This window comes from Monodelphis domestica, chromosome 2 (assembly GCF_027887165.1).
Source record: "Monodelphis domestica isolate mMonDom1 chromosome 2, mMonDom1.pri, whole genome shotgun sequence".
Classification (NCBI taxonomy): domain Eukaryota; kingdom Metazoa; phylum Chordata; class Mammalia; order Didelphimorphia; family Didelphidae; genus Monodelphis; species Monodelphis domestica.
Window position 1 is genome coordinate 36,847,068 of NC_077228.1, and position 26,077 is coordinate 36,873,144.

Sequence of the window (26,077 nt, forward strand, 5' to 3'; positions counted from 1 at the left end):
TACCTTTGGGGATTTTTGTAGTAACTCCTAGGCACCATTCTTGTCATCCATACTCAAAAAGAGTATGTATTTCAGTGCTATACAGTGTAGCATTTGATTTTGAATGTGGTTGTATGAGTAGAAATAGTTTTCAGGTACTTCTCTTTAGAGGTAAGTAACCTAGTTTCAGCCAGAGATTTTTGAATATTCTTTATTGAAAAATGTTAAATTAGGAAATGTTGTAAAAAATTTTAAATGACTAAAATCTATAGACTTTCTAAAACTTAAGAATTTGAAAAGCCTGTCCTAAATATTTAATGATTCAAAAGTTGGAACATTGAAGTAGAATTGTCTAATAATTTAGTATCATTTTTTTCAAATAATATTGGTGGTAATTTAAAAATTCACTAATGAAGGCAGTGAAATAATTTAAGTAAATCTGTGAGAGAATAGGTTTTTAACTCTTCTCTAAAAATATGGATGTTTTGCAAGCCTTTCTAAAGCCAAGGAATCAAAACTGTTGTACCTTCCAAATAACATCTCTCTAAAGTCAATCTAACTTTTATTTTGTTATCTCACCACCCCCACCCCCACCCCACCCCCCAATCGCTGAAAAAGAGATGTCTTTACTCTATTTTAGGACTTTTCCCTTAGCATGAAAAATTTAAAGAACTGAAAGGATTTATTACATTATGGAACGTAAGAGTTATGCTCTGAAAAGACTTTTATCAAATTAATATTCTATGTAATATCTTTGAAATTTATAGTGTTTTAAAGAAATTATTGAAACTAAATTATGTTGAACATTTTAGTGCTCAAATAATTGTAATATTCCTGTTGAGCAAATAATGAAACCTTATGTTTGACAATCTGATGACAACCTTTTTCTTGCTGTAGGTTCTATAAATGGTGAAGTGTGAGAAGGCTAAAGAAAAATAACAAGGTTGGCTAGATTGAAAACTGCAATTCACCCTATCATCTACCACATTAGAACTATTGTTTTACAATGCCTGTATTTTAATGTTAAATTTATATGCTGCTATACAACTTTGATGTCCTGTCCTTTATTAAATTTTATTAATTGTAACATTAATTGATAGATGCAGGGAAAGTTATTAAGTATTTTTCTAGTGCAGTTTTGGACTATAGATGTTAGATTAGATTTGTATGTTGTCAAAAATTGGGTTGTACAAAAATTCTTTTGCTTTCGTACATTTTTTGTTTGGATTGTTTATATTATTATTGCTTATAGAAACATTTCATAATTTATAGTTAAGTCAACGAATATTTATTAACTATGTGCCAGGCATTGTGCTAAGTGCTGGGGATATAAAGAAAGGCTAAAAATTCCCTGTCCTCAAGACGCGCGCGCGCGCACACACACACACACACGCACAGGAGATGACAAGGGAGGAAAAGAGAAGATGGTGGAGAGAAAGTTGGGAAGATAGTAAAAGAAGAACAGACAGGGCAACAGTATCTGTGGATGGTGTAATGAAGACTGGAAAGGTAGGGAGTGCCAGGTTATTGAGGACTTTGTAAGGGTTAAATTAAGGAGTTTGGCAAAGTGAAGAGAGCAGTTTAACAGAAACTTTGTTTAATTAGAGAAAGAAGTACAGATAGAAAGATAGAAAAGAGGAAAGAGAGATTATTAATCTTATACCTTATAAGTATAATTCCCAATACTACCTAAGCTATCTCTTTAACTGTCTTCTCAGGACAGTTTCTTCTGCCTGGCACACCAGGCCTAATCTACTCTTATCTATAAATTATTTACTAACTACCTAACTCCCTAAAATAATAGACAGCCACTATCCACTCATTCCTTCAATCAATTTTCTTTAACAGCTCAACTATCAGTAGGCAACTGCCAGCAGATCCTTGCCTCAGAGGCAGAGATCCCAGAGGCAAAAGACCCTTTTCCTCATCCGATGCTTCCTTTCTCTCCTCACTGACCAACTGTCTCCCCATACTTCCTGTCCAAGGGCCAGCTACTTCCTCTCCTCAATCCTGGTCTCCTTGGTAATGGAATCTGCAGCTCTGGCTCACTGGCTCCTGTCAGTTTTGATCTACTTAGAAATCCTACTCTCTAGCCTCTTAAGGAGTCAGAGGGAGAGATTAAGAAAATCCTTATAACAACTTAAAAAACCCTTATATTTTATCTTGGAGGTGATAGGGACCCCTGGAGTTTATTGGGAGGGGACATGGTTAAATGGGTGATTGGGTAGAGCTGGGAGAGATTTGCAATAGTATAGGTGTGAGGTGGTGAAGGCCTGCTCCAGAGAGGTGGCAGTGTCAGAGGAGAGAAGGGAGCATATGAGGTCTTGTGTTCCAGATAAAATGTAAGCTCCTTGAGAACAGATGTTTGACTTTTTTCTTTGTTTTCCCTGCTTTTAGCAACATAAATTAAATGTCAAGGCTTATTGATGAATCATGATAATCTAATAACTGCAATCGACAGAATAGTATATATAAACATTCAGTACCCACAGTCTACCACCTCTGTTCCAAGAATAAGGGAATATATTTTAACATCTGTCTTTTTGTAGTAATTATGATTTTAGCATTTGAGCTGTAGGCCTATACTCATTAAAATAGAAGGGAACAGGCCCTGGGAAGCAGCTAGGATGGCAAGCTGTGTGGGAATTAGGGAATACAACTGACCAGTATCCCCTACCATGTAGGCTGCAATAGCACAAAAGTTTTTTTGTTTCTTTTATAAGGAAACACTTTGCACTGGTGACATAGTACCTGGCAAAACCATAGAGAGATAAAAATACTGAATCTGGGTTTTTGGGGACTCAGGGCTTCCTTGACCCTGTATGCATTCCTTTGAGGCTAAGAAAATTGAGAGGTTGTCCCCTTAGAAAGAGGGGAGGAAATCAGTTGGAGGATTAGATGAATTTCCAGAACTATTAACCTGTATTCTCCTATGTTTGATGATTGTATCTTTCCAAAATAAGCATTTTATTACCTTGTACTTATGGGTACTTGTGTGTTTTACCCCTTTTTTAATACCAGACGTTGACAACTGCTGAGAAAATGAGTCTTTTAGTTTTGTTTTATTTGTATTATTGTAGAAATTTTGTATATTCTCTGATTCTGCTTCCTTTTTTTTTATAATTAGCTTATATAGAGTATCTTGGAGTTCTTGGCAAATCACTGTCCTATTATATTCATATAGCAATTTCTTAAGCCATTCTCTGCTCTCTGGGTATTTACTTTGTTTCTAATTTTTTGTAGTAGCTACAAGAAACATTTTGGTTTGCATGAGACCATTCTTTCTTTCATTGACCTCCTTGAAGTATGTACCAGTAGTGGAATCCCTGGGTTAAGGGATATGAATACGTGTATATAACAGTTTATTAACTTTTCCCACATATTTCTAAATTGGATTTCTAGAATGGATGGACAAATTCATAGTTCTATCAAAGGTGTAGTAATGTGTCTCTCTAATATGCCTCCACCTAAGTATTTACTGCATCTTACATTTTCTTTGCTAGTTTGATGGGTTTGAGATGAAGGTGAGTTGGTTTAATTTGCCTCTTTATTACTGATTTTGATGTTTTTTCATTGTTTAATTGTATCACTCAAAAAAACCCCACCTTACTTTTTGAATCCTTACCTTCTGTTTTAGAATCATACTGAGCATTAGTTGCAAGGCAGAAGAGTGGTAAGGGCTAGGCAATTGGGGTTGAGTGACTTGCCCAGAATTGAACTTTCTGATTCCTTGGCTAGTGCTCTATACTTTGCCTACCTACCTGTACTGTCATGAACACTAATCTTTGATTATGAAATCTTTCTCAACCATAACTGTTAAAGCCATTTCTTTCTTTAATATTTTTAGATTCTGCTCTTTTAAGATTGTTTATCTTCATGGAACTTCTGATATTTGGGATAATATATTATTTTTTACCATGCCTTTTTAGCTTTTCTAGGAGTTATTGTCCAGTAAGGAATCCTTCTCTTGATAGAATGTGTTCCAAGGTTACTAATAGTAAAAGTTTTTTGTTTTTTTTTTTTTAAATAAAAATCCTTACCTTTTGGCTTGATTCCAAGGCAGAGGAGTGGTAAAGGCTAGGCAGTTGGGGTTAAGTGACTTGTCTAGGGTCACACAGCTAGGAAGTGTCTGAGATAAGATTTGAACCGAGGACCTCCTGTCTCTGGGCCTGGCTCTCAATCCACTGAGCCACCCAGCTGCCCCCCTTAAAAGTTTTTTTGAAATGTAAACTTTTAAAACTTCTCTCAACTTTTTAGTAGTATGAAAGACTTTTGGATTTTATTCTAGAATTAAAAATGATTTTACAAAAAGATGGGTATATTGATATTCCTGGTAGAGTTGTGAATTGACCAGGGAATTCTGGACATAGTTTAGAATTATCCTTAGAAAGGTGATTATTTAGTTCATTCACATCCTTTGATGTGAACCAGAGATTCTACTACTAGAACATCAGTTTTTTTTAGTAGCAAAGAACTGGGATTAGATGCTAACGATCAAGTTGTGGTACAGGAATATACCAGAATATTTATTACTACCCTGTAAAAATTATGAATATGAGTATAATAAAGAAGCATGGGAAAGCATTCGTATGAATGGATACACAGTGAAGTAAACAAGCAGGCAAACAAAATACTACACTGTGAATAGAATAAAACAATTGAAACTTATAAAATTATAATCAAGTTTGGTCTTGTAAGGGGTAATTGGGGGTTTTTATAAAAGGGTTTGACTGGATTATATTTTAAAATAGGGTCACCAGGAATTTAATTTATTCCAAAGAAATTTATTTACAAAATATAGAAAGAGTGAAGTTAAAAATTAGAGAGAGGATAGGGTTTAAGCACCTACTTTAAGCACCAAGTATTTTTCTATGACCCCTGGCTCAACCTAGGCAGGGGAGTTTAGTCCTTAAAGGGGAGGCCTCGGCCCTTGTAGCTGAGGACCTGGGGAAGTCTCCCTCAAGAGGTGGGTCTCTCCTGAGGCTAGTTTCTTCAGAAAGTCTAGGAAAGAAGTCAGCTTTTTCACTCACCATGTGTCAGTCCAAAAGGGAGAGATTTAATGACAGTCTCACCAGGAACAGGGTCTCAGGTCCAGTCAGCAGATTCTTCTCCAGTCTCAACTCCAAAGAATGAAGAAATGACTCACAGGAAGTTGTAATTCCTTTTAAATTCACTTTCTTTTGCATCACTTCCTCCTTGTATGCCTTCCTCCACTTTTTATGTGGACGAATGATAGTCTAAAGCAGTGGTTCTCAACCTTTCTAATGTCGTGACCCGGCAATACAGTTCCTCATGTTGCAGTGACCCCAAAACAAAAAATTATTTTGGTGGCTACTTCAAAACTGTAATTTTGCTAAAGTTATGATTCGGATTGTAAATACCTGATATGCATTATGTATTCTCATTGCTACAAATCAAACATAATTAAAACATAGTTGATTAATCACAAAAACAATATTTAATTATATGTTGAGAAATATTAATCCAGCAGGAGGCAGCCTGAGTGCTGGGGCGGGAGGTAAGTCCTGCCTGGGGAGGGGATCCGCAGATGCTGCCTTCTTCTTCCTGTCATCTCCCTCCAGCTCGAGCTGAGGCTTCACTTTGCAGGGGTTACTGGGCTCCGTTATTCGCTCCAGGACTTGTTCTTAACCCCTCTGGAGCCAGCACCCTGGTGCTCTCTCTGGGTCTCTGTTTGAGTCTGGTCTCCAGACAACAGGGTAATAAATCCATCGCCCCTCATAAGGGCTGCTGATAGGTAACTAATATTAGTACAACGTGCGGGCAGCAGGGTCCCCGTTCTTTCCGAGATCTTGGTTGTAAAGTAGTGCGATTTCTCAGTGGCTAAAATCATCGGAAATATGTATTTTCCCATGGCTTTAGGCAACCCTTGTGTCACGACCCACAGGTTGAGAACCTCTTGTCTAAAGCCTTGCTTAGGACTGCCTAGGAGGTAGTCGATTCTGATTTGTGACCCATTATCTCACAGGTGGGTCATAGACCTCTCCCACTAAATGATAAGTGGGATGTACACTTTTGGTGATTAGATCCAAAAATGGGCAGATCTCCCCACTCAATTGTAAGTAGCGTTGTTACACTTTTGGTTTTAGATTAAATCTAAAAATTTTATTTTTTTTTTAATTTTTAAATAATTAAATTAAAAAATAAAAAAAATCATTTTTTGCAATTTAGGGGAGAGTTAAATTTAATCTTCACAGTCTCAAAGAAGAGAAATGAGAGAGGAATAAGAATAGAATACTGCTTATAATGTCACAGTTAATATTTTGTTTAGTTTTATTTAATTTTTTTTTCTAATTTGTTATAAGGAGTGGTTCTCAGTAATGGGAATGAGTCATTTTGGGAAATGTAAGGGTATAGAAATGAAAATACAAATGAAAAATCCATTTTTTGGTGTGCTAATGTAAAAGTAGCACACTTCCTCCTTTGTTCATGTAACAAAGCTTCCACCCCTTTTTTCCATTTGGAAACTGAGCAAAATCTGGGAAATCTAAACCATAATAGCATTTTCTAGGTTATGTATAATTTATTTCACATTTTTAAAAAATGATGCCTTAAACTAATATAATCTTTCCATATTTAGAAGTAAATGATTGTGTTAACTTTGCTGTTTTTAACTAGCATAAATAGCATAAAAGTAAATTCTTAAAAAATAAATTTAAGAAAGTGAGCAAAGTAGATATGTTGTTATACTCATCAAAACATTTCATGAATTTACAGTTCATTCTTTAAGTTATAAACCTAGCTTTCCAGTTGTTGTTCAATTTTGGTGGGAATTGACAATAGAGGTCAAGAGAATAGGAAGACTTTTGATAATTCCTTTTTGTTCAAAATGATTGTGTGCAAGCAAATATTCTGGCTTAACTGAAAATAATCATGTCAAAGGGTTATAAGTTGATTACTAGAAAAGACCTTGTCTAATCCAGCCCCTTTACTGTAAATGAGGTCCATTGAGGTAAAGTGACTTAATACAAGGTTATCCAGGTGGCAAGTATAAATAGAACTAGAATCTAACTCTGTGTTCTCTTGCTTGAAGTCCAGTGCATTTTCCTTTACACTATGCTGGAAGTTATTCAATTTATACATTAATCACCCATGTGTTGGTTACCATGCTAAGCAGTGCTCTTGAAAAGCTCATAATCTAATGGGAGAGATAACCTGTAAACAACTAGGTATGAACAACATATACATGCTAAATTGGAGATAATCAAGAGAGAAGGTACTAAGATTAAGGAGATCTAGGAAAGGCTTTTTGTTGAAGGTATATTTTAGCTGAGATTTGAAGGAAGCTGCTAAGGAAGCTCTTCAGGAGCTTAGAAGAGGACAGAACATTTTATGCATGGAAGAGGGTCTGTCAAAAAGCTTGGAATCTGGAGATGAAGATACAGAAAGGTGAAAGATAGGAAGGAGGTCAGTGTCCTTGGGTTACATAGTAATTAGAGCTGAGTAAAGTAAGGTTGGAGTGGAGTTGAAATGGGGTTAGGTGATAAAGGGCTTTGAAAGCCAAACTTGAGTTGTTTTTGATCATGGAAGTGATAAGAAACCTCTGGAGTTTATTGATTGAGGGGAGGAGGGGAGGACATGGTCAGATACTATACTTTAGGAAGATCTGTTTCATTGCCAAGGGAAGTATAGATTAGAGGGGGATAGCTGAGGTAGAGACAAGTTAGCAGGCTATAAACTAGTTCAGATGTGGGATAGTCAGGGCCTCAATGGAGGTCCTGCCACTTAGCTGTGGTGACTAAACTTGAGCAATTCACTCCCCTCCTAGGACCTCGTTTTTTCTCATATCAAAATGAGTTTTATGACAGTATCTATTTAACAGGGTTGTTGTGAGAATCAACCAAATATAACATGTAAGGCTTTGTGCAGACAACTTTTTGTGATACCATTTGGGGTTTTCTTGGCAAAGATCCTGGTTTGATTTGCCATTTCCTTCTCCAGCTTGTTTTACAGATGAGGAAACTGAGGTGAACAGGGTTAAATGACTTGCCCAGGGTTACAGAGATAATAAAGTGTCTGAGGCTAGGTTTGAACCCAGGAAGATGACCTTCCTGACTCCAGTCCAGCAACCACTTTGTGACCTGGCCTTAAATAAATGCTAGCTGTCATTATTGTCTTTTTTTGATTGCCTCATTCAAGTGCTGATTCATTGAGTTTGAGTTACTCCACTAAAATCTCATCTTTTTCACACAGACTGCCTTTTTAATTAATGTCTCTTCCATTTTAATTTGTGAAATTGATTTTTTTCAATTCACATGGTCAGATTTTTAATTTTATCCATATTATTCATTTAAACTTTGTTCTTCCCAGTTCTCTTGTGTTGACTTGCCATATAGAGTATAGGCTTTCCTTCTCTGTTTTGTGCTATTTTTCAATTTGTCAAACTTCTTGGCTATACTTTTATCTGTGTTATTGTTAGAAAATATTTAGCTCAGGTTCATGCTCACATTCTTGAGGTGCTCTGTTAGAGTTTCTCTGCCAAGCTCATATTGAACCATTTCTGAATCCAGTTCATAAGACATTTAGCATATATTTTTCCAACTTCCTCACAAAAATGATATTTTAACTACATTTTGACATTTTTTTTCTTGCCAAAGTTGAGGTAAATCATATAGTTAAGGAATGCCATCTCTCTGTGGCCCTCTCGCCCAAAATTGAAGAGATGACCTGTTCTCTGTAAAGCCATATTTGACTATTCTCTGATTTTTTTTTTCAGATTTTCACTAAGTCTCTTTTTTGATCCAGTGTATTATTTCCTCAGGAATTGAAGTCAAGCTCACTTGCCTATAATTTGCAGGCTCTTCTTTTAATTCTTTTGAAAATTGGGATGCTAGCTTTTTTTTAATGTTCTCTGTTGCTAGAATCTTTCATATATCACTAATATATAGCTCAATAGCCACATCTACCAATTCATTCAGTATCCGATGATGTAGTTGATCTGGACCAAGCAATTTGGATCCACTCAGGGCAGCTAGAGGCTTTATTCCTATCTTTATTACTGTTATTTTGGGTATTAACTCCTGCTTATCCCCTTTTCTTTAATTTTTAGAGCAAACACAATTTTCCTTGTAAAAGAAAACAACAATTGAGCACCTCTGTCATTCCTTCTCTGTCAGTTATTATGGTTGTCTATATAGAGACCAAATTTGATCCCATGGTAACTAATGAGATCACTGAGAATGTAAAGATAATTAAATTAGTTTTCAAACTTAGTACAATTAAATTACCTTGATTAAAATGAGGCAGAACATAACAGTATCTTTAGCATCTTAGGTAAATTACTTTTTAAAGTAGATACATAAAAAGTATAGTAATTGTCTTGACTCATCTATGACTTGAGAAGTTCTTTAAAATAAATCTCCAATAGTAGTTTGTATTTTTAAAATAAAAATTATATTCATAAAATTATTTTGGCTATCCATAAATGAAGATTTGCCACATATGAAATATTACAAAAATATTTTTATTTCATTTACTCCAGTGTTTCATATGTAATCAATTATATCATTGCAGTAACTTTCTGGCAGATCATTCCAAAGCCACTAACTCATGATCCTCCAATTTAGTCTATCCATATAAGAATAATATTTTTTGTGTATAGATCTGATCACCTAGTTACTCCACTGCTTTAAAAAATATCTTTATTGGTTTCCTGTTACTTTTTAAAAAAAGCCTTACCTTTGGCCTTACAATTAATAATGTATATTGGTTCCAAGGCAGAAGACCTTGGCCCTAGGCGATGGGGGTTGTGACTTGTTCAGGGTCACACAGGAAGTATCTGAAGTCAAACTTGAATATAGGACCTCCCATCTCTAGGTCTGGCTCTCAATCCACTGAGTCATCTAGTTGTTGCTCCTCACTAGGGGGTACATTTATTATGTAATGTTGTGCTTTGTTGAAGTTTTATCATAGGTGCTGGATAAATGCTTACTGATTTGTATTATGGTTTTGGTGGTAGACTTTAGTGTCATCTCTGAAAGAATATAAACTTCTTTAGAGCAGAACTGTATTTCATCTAAAGCTATGTCTTCTATTGCTTAGCTTAGTCCTTGAACACAAAGAGATTAAGTACAATATAAATATTTGTTCATTCCTTATGCTTTCCATATTCTCTAGTATTTTGATAGTTTGTATTTTGTAGTTAAATCATTGTGTCTCATGACAATTTTATCGCCTCGTAATGTTCATAGAAAGTAGTGATGCTTTAGTTTAAGGAAGCCAAATCTCCCCATCCCCCCATTGATATAACACAGATGGCTTTATATCTCCATTATATGAATTTTCCAGTGCACATTTTCTACCTTCCATTCAGCCAATGTAATTTTGAAGGCCAACGGGTATATAATGGGCAATATTATAAAGCCTTTAGGTGTTTCTTTTATAATTCTTTTGATTCTCCTATGTTTCCTAGATTTGAAGTTTCTGACAAAGTATGTCCTTTTAATATTTTCTCTTCCATACTTAGCATACTTTCTGTTTTAGATTCTAGGGAATTTACTTATTTTCATTTTTTAAAGCAATTCTCAAGTCCAACATTTTTATTGCTCCATGGATTCCTTCTTCAATTTATAAGTTGAACTATCACCTCCCCCCCCCCCCACTCCCAATACTTCAATTTATGGAATTGTTAAGCTTTTTGTCTGCCTATTTGTTGCTGTCACTCCTGCCAATCAATATCCTGTTTGTAATTCCTACTTTTTTTTTCTTCTATTATTGCCAACAATTCCCCATCTCTTTTGTACACTGTCTTCCTACCCATTGGGATTAGTGGCAACTCTTAAACTTTATTGTAACCTTTCTACAAAGAAATGGCTCTTGTGCTTAGGATTGACCTTTTCTCAGACTCTACTTTAGGGGTAATGTCATTGGGTTGTGGTGGGGAACATAATTTTGAACGAGAGCATTATTACTTCCCTAGGTAGTGGTGGCAGCAGCAGAGGTAGACAGTCAATGACAGCAATGTGGTAACTTGAGTTACTATTGCAGTCATAGAATTTTGGTTTATTTTAGCCATTATAAGTACTTTGAAATTAGATCAGTGAAGCGCTATACCATGTGCAATGCCCTGGAAACTGCAAAGGTCAGAAATGATAGTTCTGTTTGTAAAACAGTTTATGATCCATTGGAGGGGTTTATAATATAGTAGATTGATTATGACACTGCACATTGTGTTTCTTGTTTTATCAGTTATGCTGCTTTTGCAGGCATGTTTTTATGAGACTTATTATCTCCCCCTCCCTCAATGACTTTTGGCTTTGTCTCCCAGGTGGCCCACAAATATAAATTATCTCTTTATGTGTTGTTATACATGTTAACAGATTGGGAAACATACAGCTTTGATACTAGAATAGAGAAAGGAAATGCAACTAGTTTTCTTGTAATTTAGTTCCTTGAGGCTAGATGAATTGTAAATTTGGATACATTTATGATTTCCTTCATTTAGTATAATTTAAAAAATTTTAATATCTTCTTTTTTTACTTCATCTACATTTCCCAAATTATCCTCCTTCCTCCCCCTCTTCCATAGAACCATCCCTTATGTTAAGAAATAAAAAGGAGAAAAAGTTCCAAACTAATCAGTACTTTGAAAAAGATTGATATTATATGCATTGTTCCACACCTAGAGTTTTCCCTATCTCCTGGTCATTATGGTTTTATTGTACTTTTTGTGGTGAATAGTGGCTCTTCTCTTTCTTCCTTCATCCTGCCTCTCTCCATTTACTTTTTATTGTAGTAGTTCTTTTACAATTAAACCTCTCTTGTGTTTCTTTTCTCCCTGCTATACCCTCATTCTTATCCAAAGTTCTTATAGTATTTTGGAGAGGAATAGAGAGGGCAGAGAATATGGCCATGTGTAACCAGACTTGCTACTGCTCTGCTGTTTCATTTCACCTACATTATATTGCTATTGGCCAGTCACACTGTTTCCTAATTTCCATTTTTATTATTTTATTTTATTAGAATGGAGAAGTAAATTGAAATGTTCCAACTGTCCCTAAATAATTTCTTCTTCAAGTCATATGCTTATGCTGCTTTGGTCTAATTCTTATTTTCAGTATGAAATGGATAACAGGCGAGGAGGCTCAATGAATAACCTCATTAGAGAGATGAAGAGTAAAGGTATTATTTTAGAGAAAGGCAGAATTTGAGTTGGAAGGGACCCCCATGGGCAAATAGTTCAACACATACTAATAAAAGAATGTCTTCTCCAGCATACCAGGCAAACGATCATTGATAAATGATTCATTAATGCCTTTGTATTAAGACCACCATTGTGGAAAAACATATGTACTCCCTCTTGAAGTATTTTATTCCACTTTGGAATAATTTTTATTGTTGGCAGGGTTTTCCTTACATTGTTGTCTTTGTAACATCTACCCACTATTTTAGTTTTGCTCTTTGGGGCTAAGTATAACAAGCCTAATCCCTTTAACATATATGAACTGTTTAGATATTTTTAAGCTCGCTATTGTTTCCCATCTAAATGCTTGTTTTTAACCCTACAGGTTAAATCTAACCATTGATTTTTGGATGATGTGAATTCTAGACCCATCACTATCCTGGTTGCCCTCTGCATACTCAGTAGCTTATTAAATCATTATCTGGAGTGTGGTACCAGAATTAAATATACTTATAGATGTAATCTGATTAGGGGACTATTTGGTTTTTAATTGAGATTCTATGTTTCTCTCTCTCCCTTTCTTCTTCCCTCCCTTTCTGGAGATCAATACTGTGTAAAGTGCTAAGGGCTAGGTAATGGAGGTTAAGTGACTTGACAAGGGTCACACAGCTAGGGAGTGTCTGAGGCCAGATTTGAACTGTCTCTAGGCCTGGCTCTCAATCCACTGAGCACCCCAGCGGCCCCCCCCCCCATTTCTCTTAAAGTAGCCTAAGGTGACATATTAACACTTTTGTCGCTTATTGAGCTTGCACGCCCTGAAAAATTCCAGACCCTTTTTTTAAAATGAAGTATTGTCTAGCCGTCTTGTACATGTAGGTTCATTTTTAAAAATCCAAGTGTAAGAGTTTACTTTCATAAAGCCTAATATATTTTTATCTTGATTTGATCCAATGCTTGTCTATCGTGACATTTTAAAATTCTAATGGTCATCCATCTGAGCTTTGTGTCAGCTGCAAGCTTTATTTGTGTAGAAGAAAAACTATACTCTGCATTTTCACTCAGGTCTGCATTGCTCCTGAGTAGAGAAGCGACCTAAATGGGCAGTTTCTTCTTGCATACTGAAAATGTTTCCAAACTGTGCCATATATATTTATAATTTTATAGTGATCATGAAACAAAAGACAAATTCCACAGGGGGTAAAAACAGTGGTTCAGAGTTTAGTTTTTAGAGTTTTTTATTTGCTTAAAACAATAGCAATGTTAATATTAGTACACTCTGAAAGAAATCATTCCTTCTTTAGCTTCTCTCTCCAAAGACCTTCTCTACTTTCAACTTAGTGAAATTTAGTTATTGCTTTTAAATTAATCAGAATCCTGCTCTTAATTTTGGACATTTATAAACAAAGCAGAGTTTTTTAAATTCAGGAAATTAAGATTCCTTCCTGCATTTGATTGTTTTTAATTTCAGGGATTATAATTACATTTTTCATACACGTTCTCCAAGGACTTTTAGACCAGGACACTGACATATTTCTTAATATTTCAAAGAAAGAAAAAAAAACCTTAGTGGATCTGTTTTCAAAGAATCATACCATCTATACTTTTTTCGAGGTCCTTAATTATAATGTTAAAGAGCATAAGAGCAAGCATAGATCTCTGGGGGCACTCCTCTAGAGACCTTCCAGATTGCCACAGAAAACATTAGTAATTGTTTGTGTTCTGCTATTTCCATGTTTATCCAGTTTTATTATCCAGCCTACATGATCCCATCTTTTCCATAAGAATAGATTGAGAAAGGGACAGCTAGGTGGCATGATAGATGTAGCACAGGGCTATCTTGGAGTCTGGAATACTTGAGTTAACCAGACCCAGAAACGTACTAGCTTTGTCAACCTGGGCAAGTCACTTAATTCATTTTACCTCAGTTTCCCCATCTATAAAATCATTTTGGGCAAGAAATGGCCAAGAATTAGGGTCACAAAGAGTTGGACAGTACTAAAACAACTGGATAATGAAGAAAGATTAAGATAGTTATCAAATTGAATCTATTAAATGCTTTGATAAAATCTAGATATGTTAGTGTTCTGTTGTGTCCCTCTCTTGTGTGACCACATGAACTTGGTCCATGGATTTTTTTTTGGCAAAGATCCTGGAATGGTTCTATTTCCTTCTCCAGTATGCCCTCATTTTATAGATGAAGACCTGAGGCAAATAGGTGTTAAATGAATTGCCTAGGGGTAACACAGCTACTAAGTTTCTGAGGTCGGAGTCGAACTCAGATCATCTTCTGTGTTCTTTCCACTGCATCTCCTAGTTGCCCCTCCACTCCGCACTCTACAAATCCAGTTTATAAGTTGTACGTTATGTATACTATATAACATTCTCTTTATCTACTTTTATAGATGGATAGCCTTGTCAAAAATGTAAATAAAGTTAATTATTATTATTAATTATTAATTAATTGCTAGTTTTTTTGTGATCACCCACTACCTTTTCTAGGTGTTCAATAGCCATCTCTTTAATAATGTAATCTAGAATTTTGCCAGGAATTTACTTTTTTACTTGTGTATAGGCTTCTCCCTCTCAATCAGCATCCTTCCTTCCAACTTGCTTACTTGAACTCAATAAGAATATTTAGATGTTCTCTAGTCCTAGGAATAACAGCACCTTAGGAATTTTGGATGTTAGGTATGTATTAACCTATGGTATATAGAACCCTGTATATAGAGTTAGAAAGACCTGTGTCCAGATTTGGCCTCCAACATTTACTAACTTCATGACTCTGGGCAAGTCACTTAACGCCTGTTTATGTTAGTTTCCTCAGTTGTAAAATGGGAATAATAAATAGCACCGACCTCACAGGATTGTTGTTTGGATCAAGTGAAATATTTGTCAAATGCTTATTAGTACATAGTAGATTCCTTAATAATAACTGCTTGGTCTTTCCCAGCCCCTCCTACCCCATTACTGATAAAGAACCTGTCATTTGTACAAGGAATTAAAATCCTATTTTCAGATATCATTTTTTAAACTTTCTGGTCACCTCCCAAATGAACTTCTTCCCCTTTAATCAACTGCATTCCTTCTCTAATTTGTCCTTTTCTGAATTTCTTGCCTTCAATAGGGAGTTTTGATGAAAAATAATACTTTTTGATGAAAAAAGTCCCTATAGTCTTAAGTTTCTTGCTTCTTCCCTAGTGACCCTCTCATGTTTGAGTCCCTAGCTTAGAACCAAGTATTCAGGGTATCCATTCAGCTCTACGGAAGACTATATTGGTCTTTGCCCTTGGTTAGATACCCTGTCCTTCTCTTAATTTTTTTTCAAGCTTCTGAAGGGTAGAGGTGATTTTTTTTTGGTATGTATTTATATCCCAGCACTTAGCATGGTGCCTGGCCCATTGTAAGTGCCTTACTAAATGTGCCTTAGTACCCTTCCTTAGTGTAGCATCTCTTTTGGGTTCCTTCTAGTTATTACTAAAATTAGGGTGATTGTGTATGGATCCCCTGGGGTGGAGGGAACAAACAAAAAACTTAATACCTCTTCATCTAATCCACACATGACTGTCTCTGTGTCTCTCCCCCAATCAGGTAGTTGCCAATTAGTCTTCCTTCTTATGTGCTTTGTTTTATTATTCTTATTTAATACCACTTTAGCATCCACATCATAACTTGGAGTCTGAGCAACAGCTGTCTGTTGACAGTGTATAGTGCAGTCTAATTTGGGAAGAGCTTTATCTGTTTATTAGCTCTAAATATTTAGTGGGCCTTCCCTATTTCTGCCTTCCTTGTCCATGCATTGAATTTCTTGTTTTGTAAAGGAACATTTCATGTTCTTGGATCATCAGGGGAGTAGAAGGCTTTCTTCAAGTTTCTTAAGCTTGAACTTGGAGCACAGACACCACTTAGTTGCCTTGACAGTGGCCGAGATAAAAGCCACCCACTTGCATGCCACTGCAAAATTCTTCTTGCTTTCCATACTTTGATGGAAGTGAAATTCTCATTCTTTGTCATTCTTGGTATTCACATCCCTTAGAAAACTTAAAGACAAATTGTTGATGGGTCCCTTCAGGTCTGCAGCTATTTCTCTTCTTACCTTTTGATAGAGCTTTGACAGCTCCTTCCAGCTTCCTTTTTTCTGTCATACTTAGCTTATCTCTACTCTTCAAATTCTTTTTTCCCCCCTTTTCTATCTGGAGTTACCGTTTAAGCTCAAGTCGTACAGCTCCCGCTTTCCACTTGGATTTTTCTTCATTGTTTTCTCCAGTATTACCTTCCTAAATGAAATTTAAATTTCTACCCTATTGAACATTTCCAGATCTCTCCAAACCACTTTCACAGTTTTTTCTGTTTAGTCTTTTTCCCATAACCTCTCATAAAAGCTGGAAATGAAAACGTAAGCCATTTGTTTTATTTCTGCTTATGCTGTATCTTTTCAGTAGTATTTAATATGCTGTATCTTTTCAGGAATATTTAATCTCTGTTGATAATGATTATATTTTGAGTAATTTTGATAGTGAAAACTGATCACATGATAGTCACTTATCACAAAGTCAGCCAAGGAGTAGGAGAGTGAGTTTTAAAAGGGATAGAATTTTTCTCCAATTCATTTCTGGATTATGGCAGTAGATTTGACAGAGACTTGAGAAAGTGTGGTCAGAGACAATATTTTTTCAGCATTATGCTAACCTGCCTAAAGATGATTTATCTGGTTCTAGGAGTTCTTTCCTGATTATCTTTACCCTTCCATTCCATTAATGTAAAATAAAAAGTGAAATTGGTTAGAGCCATAAAATTTTAAAGCTGAAATTGCAGGTGCCTATTCAATGTGAAATGGTAATGATTATGATGTGACAATTAGGATCCACTTCTCTACCCATATTTGATCTGGTCTACCTGTGTAAAGCCTGGCCAATATACTTTGTGAAGGAGCAGAAAAATATCTTACCTTCATGCTCAAATCAACTTTAGGACCAACACTTGTTTTCCTGAACGAAGGTCTGACTGGCTCTGCTGATTGACCCTGTCTGCTCTTCTTCATCCTCCTTGCACAACTTGAAAGAGAGCCAATGGAACTCATTAATGGAGGTGGGTTGACTGGATTGTGACTAGGCAATCCACATTGTGTTTCGAAGCAGGATCAATTTTGGACTGTAAGAAATAAAAAATTCCTAAAAGGTGAGTTCTTTAAAGTTTGGGGGTATGGGTGGGGTAGGGAAGTGGGAAGAAATAACCTGAATTGTTATAACAATGGAAAAGCATTTAAATGTCTACCAATTACTGGAGAAGCTTTTGATTTTCTTTGTAAGCGGTATATGTAGTCAGACACTAATTTGAAAATATTTAAAAATTTTTTTGGTTGGAGATAGGAATATATAATTTCTGATTTTGGCTGCTAATATTATTAAACATTTTAAAATTTTTTCTAAATTGATGATTTCAAAAAAAAGTTCAGAATTGGAAACCTGGGATACATGTCAGGTTGTAAAAATAATTAGCATTTAAATAATACCTTGTTATTTTAGATATATTTGACTTTAGACTTTTATATTTTAAAAGTTTCTTATTGTAACCTGTAATCTTTTGCCTATTTTAATGCAGCCTTTATTAGTCCATGCCTTTGACTTATGTTTAGCATCTTCAATATTAGCTAGTAGTAAAAGATCTAAGAGTTAGGAGTTAGTATTTTGTAGAGGACCTTAGAGAGATGACTGCCTCCAGGCTTAACATGAGGCTGCAATAGGAAATTGAGACTGGTACAGTTTTAGAGCTGAAAAGAAAATGGTTTCAAGAGAATAGTGCTGTGACAGCAACAAGATAGCTTGACTTTGAATGTGCTATGCTCTTATACTGACTGAAATGTTACAAGAAAGACTTGTCTTTGGGGAGTATAAAGCCCAGTAGTTTCCCCTGCACTTTTCTGTATTAATAAACATTAAGCTGTTTAGGTAGATTAACCCTTCTGTTTTGTCTTTAAGTTACAAATATACTTTTTTCTTTTTTTTATAACCCTTACCTTCCGTCTTGGAGCCAATACGGTGTGTTGGTTCCAAGGCAGAAGAGCAGTCAGGGCTAGGCAATTGGGGTTAAGTGACTTGCCCAGGGTCACACAGCTGGGAAGTATCTGAGGTCAAATTTGAACCTCGGACCTCCTGTCTCTAGGTCTGGCTCTCAATCCATTGAGCTACCCAGCTACTCTCATAAATATACTTTTAAAAAGCATTTGTGGTTCATAAAAAACAACTCTCAGACTCTCTTAAGTGTGATAGTGTATATATTTTTCTGGGATGTTTTAATTTTTGAAAAATAAAAGTAGTAATCCATTTATGTTTAATAGATTATCTTACAACTTTTCAGTTACATCATATATCAAAATTTGGAGATTAAGGGGGGTTTATGAAGTGGTTTCTACAGTTTTAGATCTAAGAAAGTCTTAGATAAAAATTTTGTGAAAATGTCTAATAGATATGAAATGTAATTACCTTGGTCTGTTAAGCTCTTGAATTCCTGGGGAGAAATCAAGATAAAATCAGAGTTTGTTTTGCTACCTGATATATTTTGAAGTACCTGAAGCAGTTATTACTTAACATAACTCTTGAATTAAAAAAATTCTTATTTGTATTGTTTTCTCATGCATATTGTTTGGATATATGGCCTAGTTTTTGAGACCTTGGATCCTTCCAGTTGCATAGGCTTTTCTGAATTATGAACAGCTCTGTTTGTTTACTTCAATAACAGGTATTTTTTTTTGAACTGCTTCTTCAGTGTAATTTGAATTGATATTATGTGTTGTATTTTTTTTAAGAAAAGTTTTATTTATGCCTTTCTTTTTGAACCATAGTCATTTTCTAATATATCCTTTCCCCCTTGAACACTCCTTGTAACAAAAAATAAATAAAACCAGTCTCCAACCCTTTAATCTTTGGGATGGGAAGGTATGTTTGTGTCTCATCACATCTCTCTGAACTGAGACTGGTTGACTGCCTTTGTCATTTTTGTTTACATTATTGTAGTTTATTTGTGTATATTGTGTTCTGACTTAAGTATGTATCAGTTCATGAAAGTCCTTCTGTGTTTCTCATTCATTGTTTCTTCTACATCTTGACCGACATGCATTCATAATCCATTACAGTGATGAGCACTCACTTTATTTCTAGTTTTTTGCTACCACACAAAGTGCTATATGAATATTTTGGTATGTATGGGGCCTTTCTTTTCTTTCTGTCTTCTTAGAGTAAGAAATGAGATGTCAAACCTTCTCAGAACTCTTCTGAGGAAAGGCCAATTGTGCCAACAACCCTAAGTGACCTTCATCCTCCCCTCCCGAGTCTACCTCCTCCCTCCCCCCCAAAAAAAGAAGACAGTTTTGAAGTTTCCAGGTAAGACCTCAAAAGTAAATTCTGCCAAAATTTCTGTGAACTCTCTTATGTTGAATTTGCATAGTGCTTATTTGACTATTGTAATATAGAATTAGACAGATAAAGCAATTTTCAGTTCTAGATGTATCAGTAGGTCAGAGAATGATCAGAAGAATCAGGAAACATATCTAAAAAGGATATTTGCATATCTTTGATACCTTGTCAACCACAGCATTTCATATTATGATGAAGATAAATGCCCTCACATCGCTTTATTGTTTGGTTTGTAAGATATATTCATGTTTTTGATGCACAGATAGAAAAAGATACAGGAATTCTTTCACTAAGTTTATTTTTTGAATACTTTTGTGTCCCATTATTGAGATTGGTGGTTGAGATCCCAGAGTAGTTCATGAAAGTCTATTTTATCATCTAGCTGAAAATTAGAATTAATTACCATACAGCACAGCTGGAATTTGAAGCTAGATCATCTTATGTTTCCAAGTCAAGAGTTATGTTCTGTAATGTGGTTGTTGGGATAGGAAAAGTCAAGCCCAGAACAGAACCTGGAGAATAATCTGGTTTTCTGAGAAATCAGAGTATGTAGAGCAAGGTAGTATGAAAAAAAGTAGAGGAGAAAGGGGCTGGAATAAGATTGTAAAGTAGTGTTTGTTAGCCACAATCAGATGGTTAAAGTGATGAACCACCATGAAGGTTTTAGGTAGAGGAACACATATGATCAGTGAAGCAGTAGGAAAATTTATTGGACAGCAGTAAAAAGGATGGATTAAAGAGGATAGAGGTTTTTCAGAGGCTTTTAAAAAAACATTTCAGCTAAGGCAATGGACTAGAATATTAGTAGTGGAAAGTAGTAAGTAAATGCTTGTTATGTCATAGAGGAACAATTTATAGGGGACAAAGATTTAGAGAGATGAATGAAGTATCATAATGATACTTGTGATTGAAATAGAGACATTGTAGCACAGGTTCTTAACCCAATGAGCTATGAACTTGTTCTTTAAAAAATATTTTGATAACTATTTCATAATGTAAATGACTTGTTTTGTAATATTGTATTTTGTTTTAGTTATTTTAAAAGTTTTTTTAAAATTTCATTCTGAAAAGTACACAGAGTTTTCCAGATGAACTGCCAGAAACATTTAAGAATCTCTGAGTTGAGAGATTGTCAGTTATTTTGAGGGAAGTGTAACTAGTTTAGTTTGGAACATAGCGAGTTTAAGTATGGATATTAACATCTGTTTGAAGAGATTTGGTAGTCTATTACGAATATAGAATAGCATCTCGAGAGATGTTGGGAGTAGAGATATAGGTTTTGGGGTCATTTTCATAAAGGATATAATGGAAACCATGGGAAAGCAGATGAAATCTCTCTTTTTAAAAAATTTTAGTCAATTTAGAACATTATTCCTTGGTTACAAGAATTCTTTCCCTCTCTCCCCTCTCCCCACTCTTCCCATAGCCTCTGCATAATTCTACTGGGTATTAAAATGTGTTCTTGATCAGAACCTATTTCCATGTTGTTGATCTTTGCACTAGGATGTTTATTTAGAGTCTATATCCCCAATCCTATCCCCCTCGACCCATGTATTCAAGCAGTTGTTTTTCTTTGGTGTTTCTACTCCCACAGATGAAATCGCTTAAAGGGAAAGAAGAGGGAAAGACACAAGAGTAGAATGGGATTTGGGGCAGGAAAGGAAACCCATGTAAAAGGAACAAGATGAGACAGAAGTGATTTGTATAGTAGGAAAATAATGAAGTCCCTGCTACATAACCAGTGTCATGTTACACGGAGAGTGTTAAGGAAGATGGGGATAGTAAAAAGATAACCTCCTTCTCCTTTGACCTTAGGTCATATAAACCTGAATACAGTTGACTTTTATGAATTCAAATGACTTATTTAGTATAATTATTATAAACCTAAGGAAGCAATAAAGTTCTGATGTTTTAGGTGATTCTGGTCCTTCATTTACCTCTTTTTCACTTTTTCTTTGTTCTTATATCTTAAATGCACAAATCATAGAAATCTTGTGCTTTGAAAGAATTCATGACACCTCTTAGGATATATACTGTGTTAAATTAATTGATATATTATACAATGGAGTGAATGAAATAGCCCATGAGATGTTGTTCATCATGCTACATCTTTTAGCTGAGGGACTCTCTCTGTACTCTTCTCTTTTGATCGAACTGCAGAAACCCTTTCATACATTTGCTTTTGTTTGTTGTTGCCCTGCTTTGATACTGGTTTAAAAATAAAATCTTGAAAGGTTAGTTCCACAGCTCTAGACCCTTGCTAGCTTCAATATTATTTTTTGTTGTAGCATTTAGCATTGCTACTAAGATGGGTTTAGATAGGTATCAATATATAGATGCCTAATTTGGAATCAGGAAGACCTGAAACTAGCTTTTGGACTATGGTCAAATAATTTTAATCTCTATGAGCTTCAGTTTTCTCATCTAAAATTATTATGCCAGACAGTGAACTGCCTTCAAGGACTTTCTTCTGGAGAATAACAGTAACAATTATTGTGAAACATGGATGAGATTTTATGATTCACATGTATATGTATATATACATATATATGCATATATATACACATATGTGTGTGTGTGTCTTCCAAACCTTAATAATATTTGACATTGTTTTGGGAGAGCAATTGGAGGAGAAAAACTGTTCTTTGGAAACTCAAAAAGGCAAAGAATTCACCATTATATTTCTTGATCTTTTATTCTGTTAAAGAAATGCCATGTGGTCACAGTCTACCTGAGCATTGGGAATATGGTTTTTGGAAATAGATGTAACGGGAAATTCCTTAGTAATTATATAAAATATATCCTAAAGTCAAAGGAAAACTTGGCTTATTAGGGGATTTTAAAACTCTAAAGTGGTTTCCCTGAACACTGAAAACAGTTTACTTTATATGGCACTTAATTAAGGCATGTTTGATATGAATTCTCTTTACTTGTTAGTACTATAGTGATTGGATTTTGTGAGAAGTCAGTAAGACAAGTATTTTATAGATGCAGGAAAATGAGGCTTTAAGTAGTTAAGTGACTTTTTCAGGGTTATATAAAACTAATGAAGGTTAGCCTTAGAATCCAGATCATACTTTTCCAGTAACTTTTCCATTGTATGAAAGTGGCTTCTATATGGAAGTTTTTCAAATTGATTTTTGAATTTCAGGTCAATTTTAATTGCTTTGGGGGGGGGGGCGCACATGTTTTGCCCAAGTAGGTATCAACTTTTTGTTTATCTATTGCTTGTTAGAAAATTTTGTAATGAATAATGGTAATGATAGAACTTTTAGTTCTTACAAAGCTCTTTACATATATTATCTTATTTTTGTATCACAGTAGCTCTCAAAATATTATCCTCATTTTACAGATGTTGAAACTGAGGGTTAGAGCAGTTAAGTGGCTTTCTGGCAGTCACAATGAGTCGTTGTCAGAAGAAGAATTTTAGCCCAGGTCTTTTTCATTTATTCTAAGTCCAGTATTGTGTCCACTAAAATTGAACTGCTTACAGATAGTGATAAAATTGCATTTGGGTCCTAGTTCAGAGTCTTGAGTTATACTAAAAATTTAGTTTATAATATAAGTACTCTATCTCAGGGTACTTTAAAGACATTTGCAATATAGATAGTGCCACATGTTCACATAATAAAAAAAAAGACATACATAAAATAGGTACATACATATGTATATAAATATATATTATATAAATAAATATATACATATACATTAATATGTATATTAGTGTAGTTAATGAAATAAAAAAGAACAAAGTGCCAGACATGTGCAGCAAGAGGTTAATAGGTGATCTTTTTTGACACAGGCAAGAAAGTGGAAATTTTGTGTATATCCCCAAGGCTTGGACTCTTAGCACATATTTTACCCTTTTCTAGATATTTATTCATTTATTTATTCCCATTTCATCTCCCAGCTTAGCTTTTTGAGATTACTTTGAGAAGATGCGGGAGTACAAGCTGAAAAAATAAATTGAATGTGTTCATTTTTTTCCAAATAAGATTTGTTTTTATAATTAGATCTCTGGACATAATTAAAGAATTGATGTAGAAATAGAATTAAGGAGATGTCTTTGTCATATGGGTTTGCCTCGACTTAGTGGAATTTCATACATAGAACCAGAAACTCATATAGTGTTAAGTATAAAAGATAACCTCAGAGATATTAAATGACAGTGCAGTCTCATGCAGCTATTTAGTATATACTCAGTCTTATGTCCTTATATAATTGCTCTCTTTTTTAAAAGGAAGATCAATTTAAGTTATAGAGCTTTGGGAAGTAGAGATTACAATAGCAATTGTTCAAAGATGGCTTGTTAGTATGTATGACTGAAAATTTGTGATCATTTCTTTCCAAAGTATACCGATATATTGTCTATAACTCATTTTCTGCTTGCTTACCCTTGCTAAATGATGGTGCCTCTTGGCCCACCAGTTGACCTTGTATGAAAAGACCAGCATTCCGAATGCTGTGCATTTAACTTGTCTATGTTCTGGTATGCTGGAATGAGTAATATACTTTTTAGAGGATTGATTGTCCATGATCTTTGGAAAATTGTGGTTTACAAGAAAAACTGGACTGGGAACAATGATTCCTTTTTAAAAAAGGGAATATTCCAGTGTCCTTAAAAATAAAGCCAATTACCTTAATTTTGATTTTTGGTGAAATTTTAGAACATGTTATTAATGGGATAATTTATAAATATTTTGTGTAGGTTCATCAGATAAAATTTTTTTGATATGGTTACTAGATTGGGTACATGGGAACCTGTTTTAAAAAAAGAAGTATTTCAGCAAAGAATTTGACCAAAGTCTATTATGGTTTGCTTGTGAACAAATTGGAGAAATGTCATTTGAGCAGTTAAATGTCATAGTGGTTAGTGTTAAGGTTGAAAGTAAGAAGACCTGAATTCAAATCGTGCTTCAGATAATTATTAGCTCTGTGACTTTGGGTTAGTCTGCCCTAGTATGATTGAGATAATAATAGCAATCATATTACAAGGTTGGACTGCGAATCAAACAAAATAACATATAAAGTGTTTTGTAAACTTTAAAGGTGTTAGTAAATGTCATCATTTGGATTAAAAACTGGTTGAAGATCCAGACCCCTATTTTGTCATATTGCATGTTTGTTTCCAATGTTGTATGCCTGGACTTTGGCTTTGTATTGCTTAACCCTTTTTAATTGGTGATTTGAGAGAAGGTACAGGTGGGTAGGTACACTTAGTAAATGTAAAGATGACAGACACATACATAATTGAGAGGAAAAGCTATTCTGCATATAAAGCACATCTTGATGGGCTGAATCTAATGAGATAAAATTTGTAATAAGAAGGCCTATATTTGAAAACATTAGCTACATAAGTACAAGATAGCTGAGACCTGGCCCACAACAATTTTTTTGTGGAAAAGATATTGGAATTTGAGCATATGTTTCACGTATTCAGAAGATAGAAGTAACAAAGCATGAATATGAAGGTATGGTCCTGTAGACATTGTGACAGTTGTGCTAAATCTCAGGATGATCTGAGTTTAGTGAAAAAAGCAAAGTTCTAAAGATGATGTTTTTTAATTTTTTGTTTTTCCTTTGAAAGAAGTAGCTAAATTACATTGAGATTAAAAGAGAAGAATCATACAGAAGCACTAGAACTTGGGGTGGATGGGGAAACAATAATGATGAGAGAAAACAATTCATCTCATTTTGCTTCTGTTTTATTTGCTAGCGATAATATTTGGACAGAAAAGGACAGAAGGAAATGACTAATGAGAAGTTGAAAGATGTTAAGATAGTAAAAAGGCTAGAAGAGCACCAAGCTACTTTTGACTTTGTTAGCAGGCTTAGATAAGCAATATTCCATGATACCGGCAGGTTTGACTGCCTTTGACATTACTGCCTTTAATCTCCCCCAGGACTAGAAAAAGGCAAATCTATTAATTTTCCAAAAAGAGGGATGGGGATGGGGAAGAATCTGTAGCTTTTAGGTTTTTCTTCTTGACATTTGGCAAAAAAAAATTTTTTTTTAATTGCCGAAGATCCATTAGTGACCATCTAGGAGAGGAAAAGATATTCACAAAGATTTAGCATTATTTCATAAAGAATAGCTCATTCTAGATTAGTCTCATTTCCTTTTTTGTTAGGGTTTTATAGATAGTTAGCCTAAATTTTTTAGAAAAATATTTGACAAAATCTGTTATGGTAGAGTATAGGTTAGAAGATCGTACTTTTAGATGGCTTCAAACTTGTTGAATGGCTGAATTCAGAGTAGATGTGGCAAAGATGTGGGATAGCTAACTCCTTGGATTACATATCAAACAGGACTAGATTTGATCCAGTCTTATATAATGAAACATAATATGGATAAAATGTAAAGCCATATAGATGGGTAGATGTTCCCAGATGCTTCTGTTTGCAGGATGACTATGTTTAATGCCATTTGCTGAGTCTCCTAAATGAGATCAACAATTACTTGAGAATTCAGTTACTGAACTTGAAAAAAAGTGAAGGATGCCTATTGTTTAAACTGATAAAGTAGATATGCCATTGATAAACTTGGTCC

At 34.8% G+C, this 26,077-nt stretch overlaps 1 protein-coding gene across 11 annotated transcripts in view; it reads left to right on the forward strand.

Annotated features, from left to right (window-relative positions):
• Window positions 1–26,077, forward strand: part of ZNF644 (zinc finger protein 644) — a 121,296-nt gene that overhangs the window by 17,987 nt on the left and 77,232 nt on the right. Inside the window, exons 1-2 of one of the 11 annotated variants that reach the window (XM_056815368.1) lie at window positions 9,384–17,203; window positions 19,349–19,494. The exons of 7 other annotated variants lie outside the window; for them this stretch is intronic. The gene's annotated coding sequence lies outside the window, so the exon portion shown is untranslated. Of the gene's footprint in view, window positions 1–9,383; window positions 17,204–17,345; window positions 19,495–26,077 lie in introns of those variants that run through there. 3 more of the 11 variants (XM_056815366.1, XM_056815369.1, XM_056815365.1) reach the window with 3 other exon arrangements.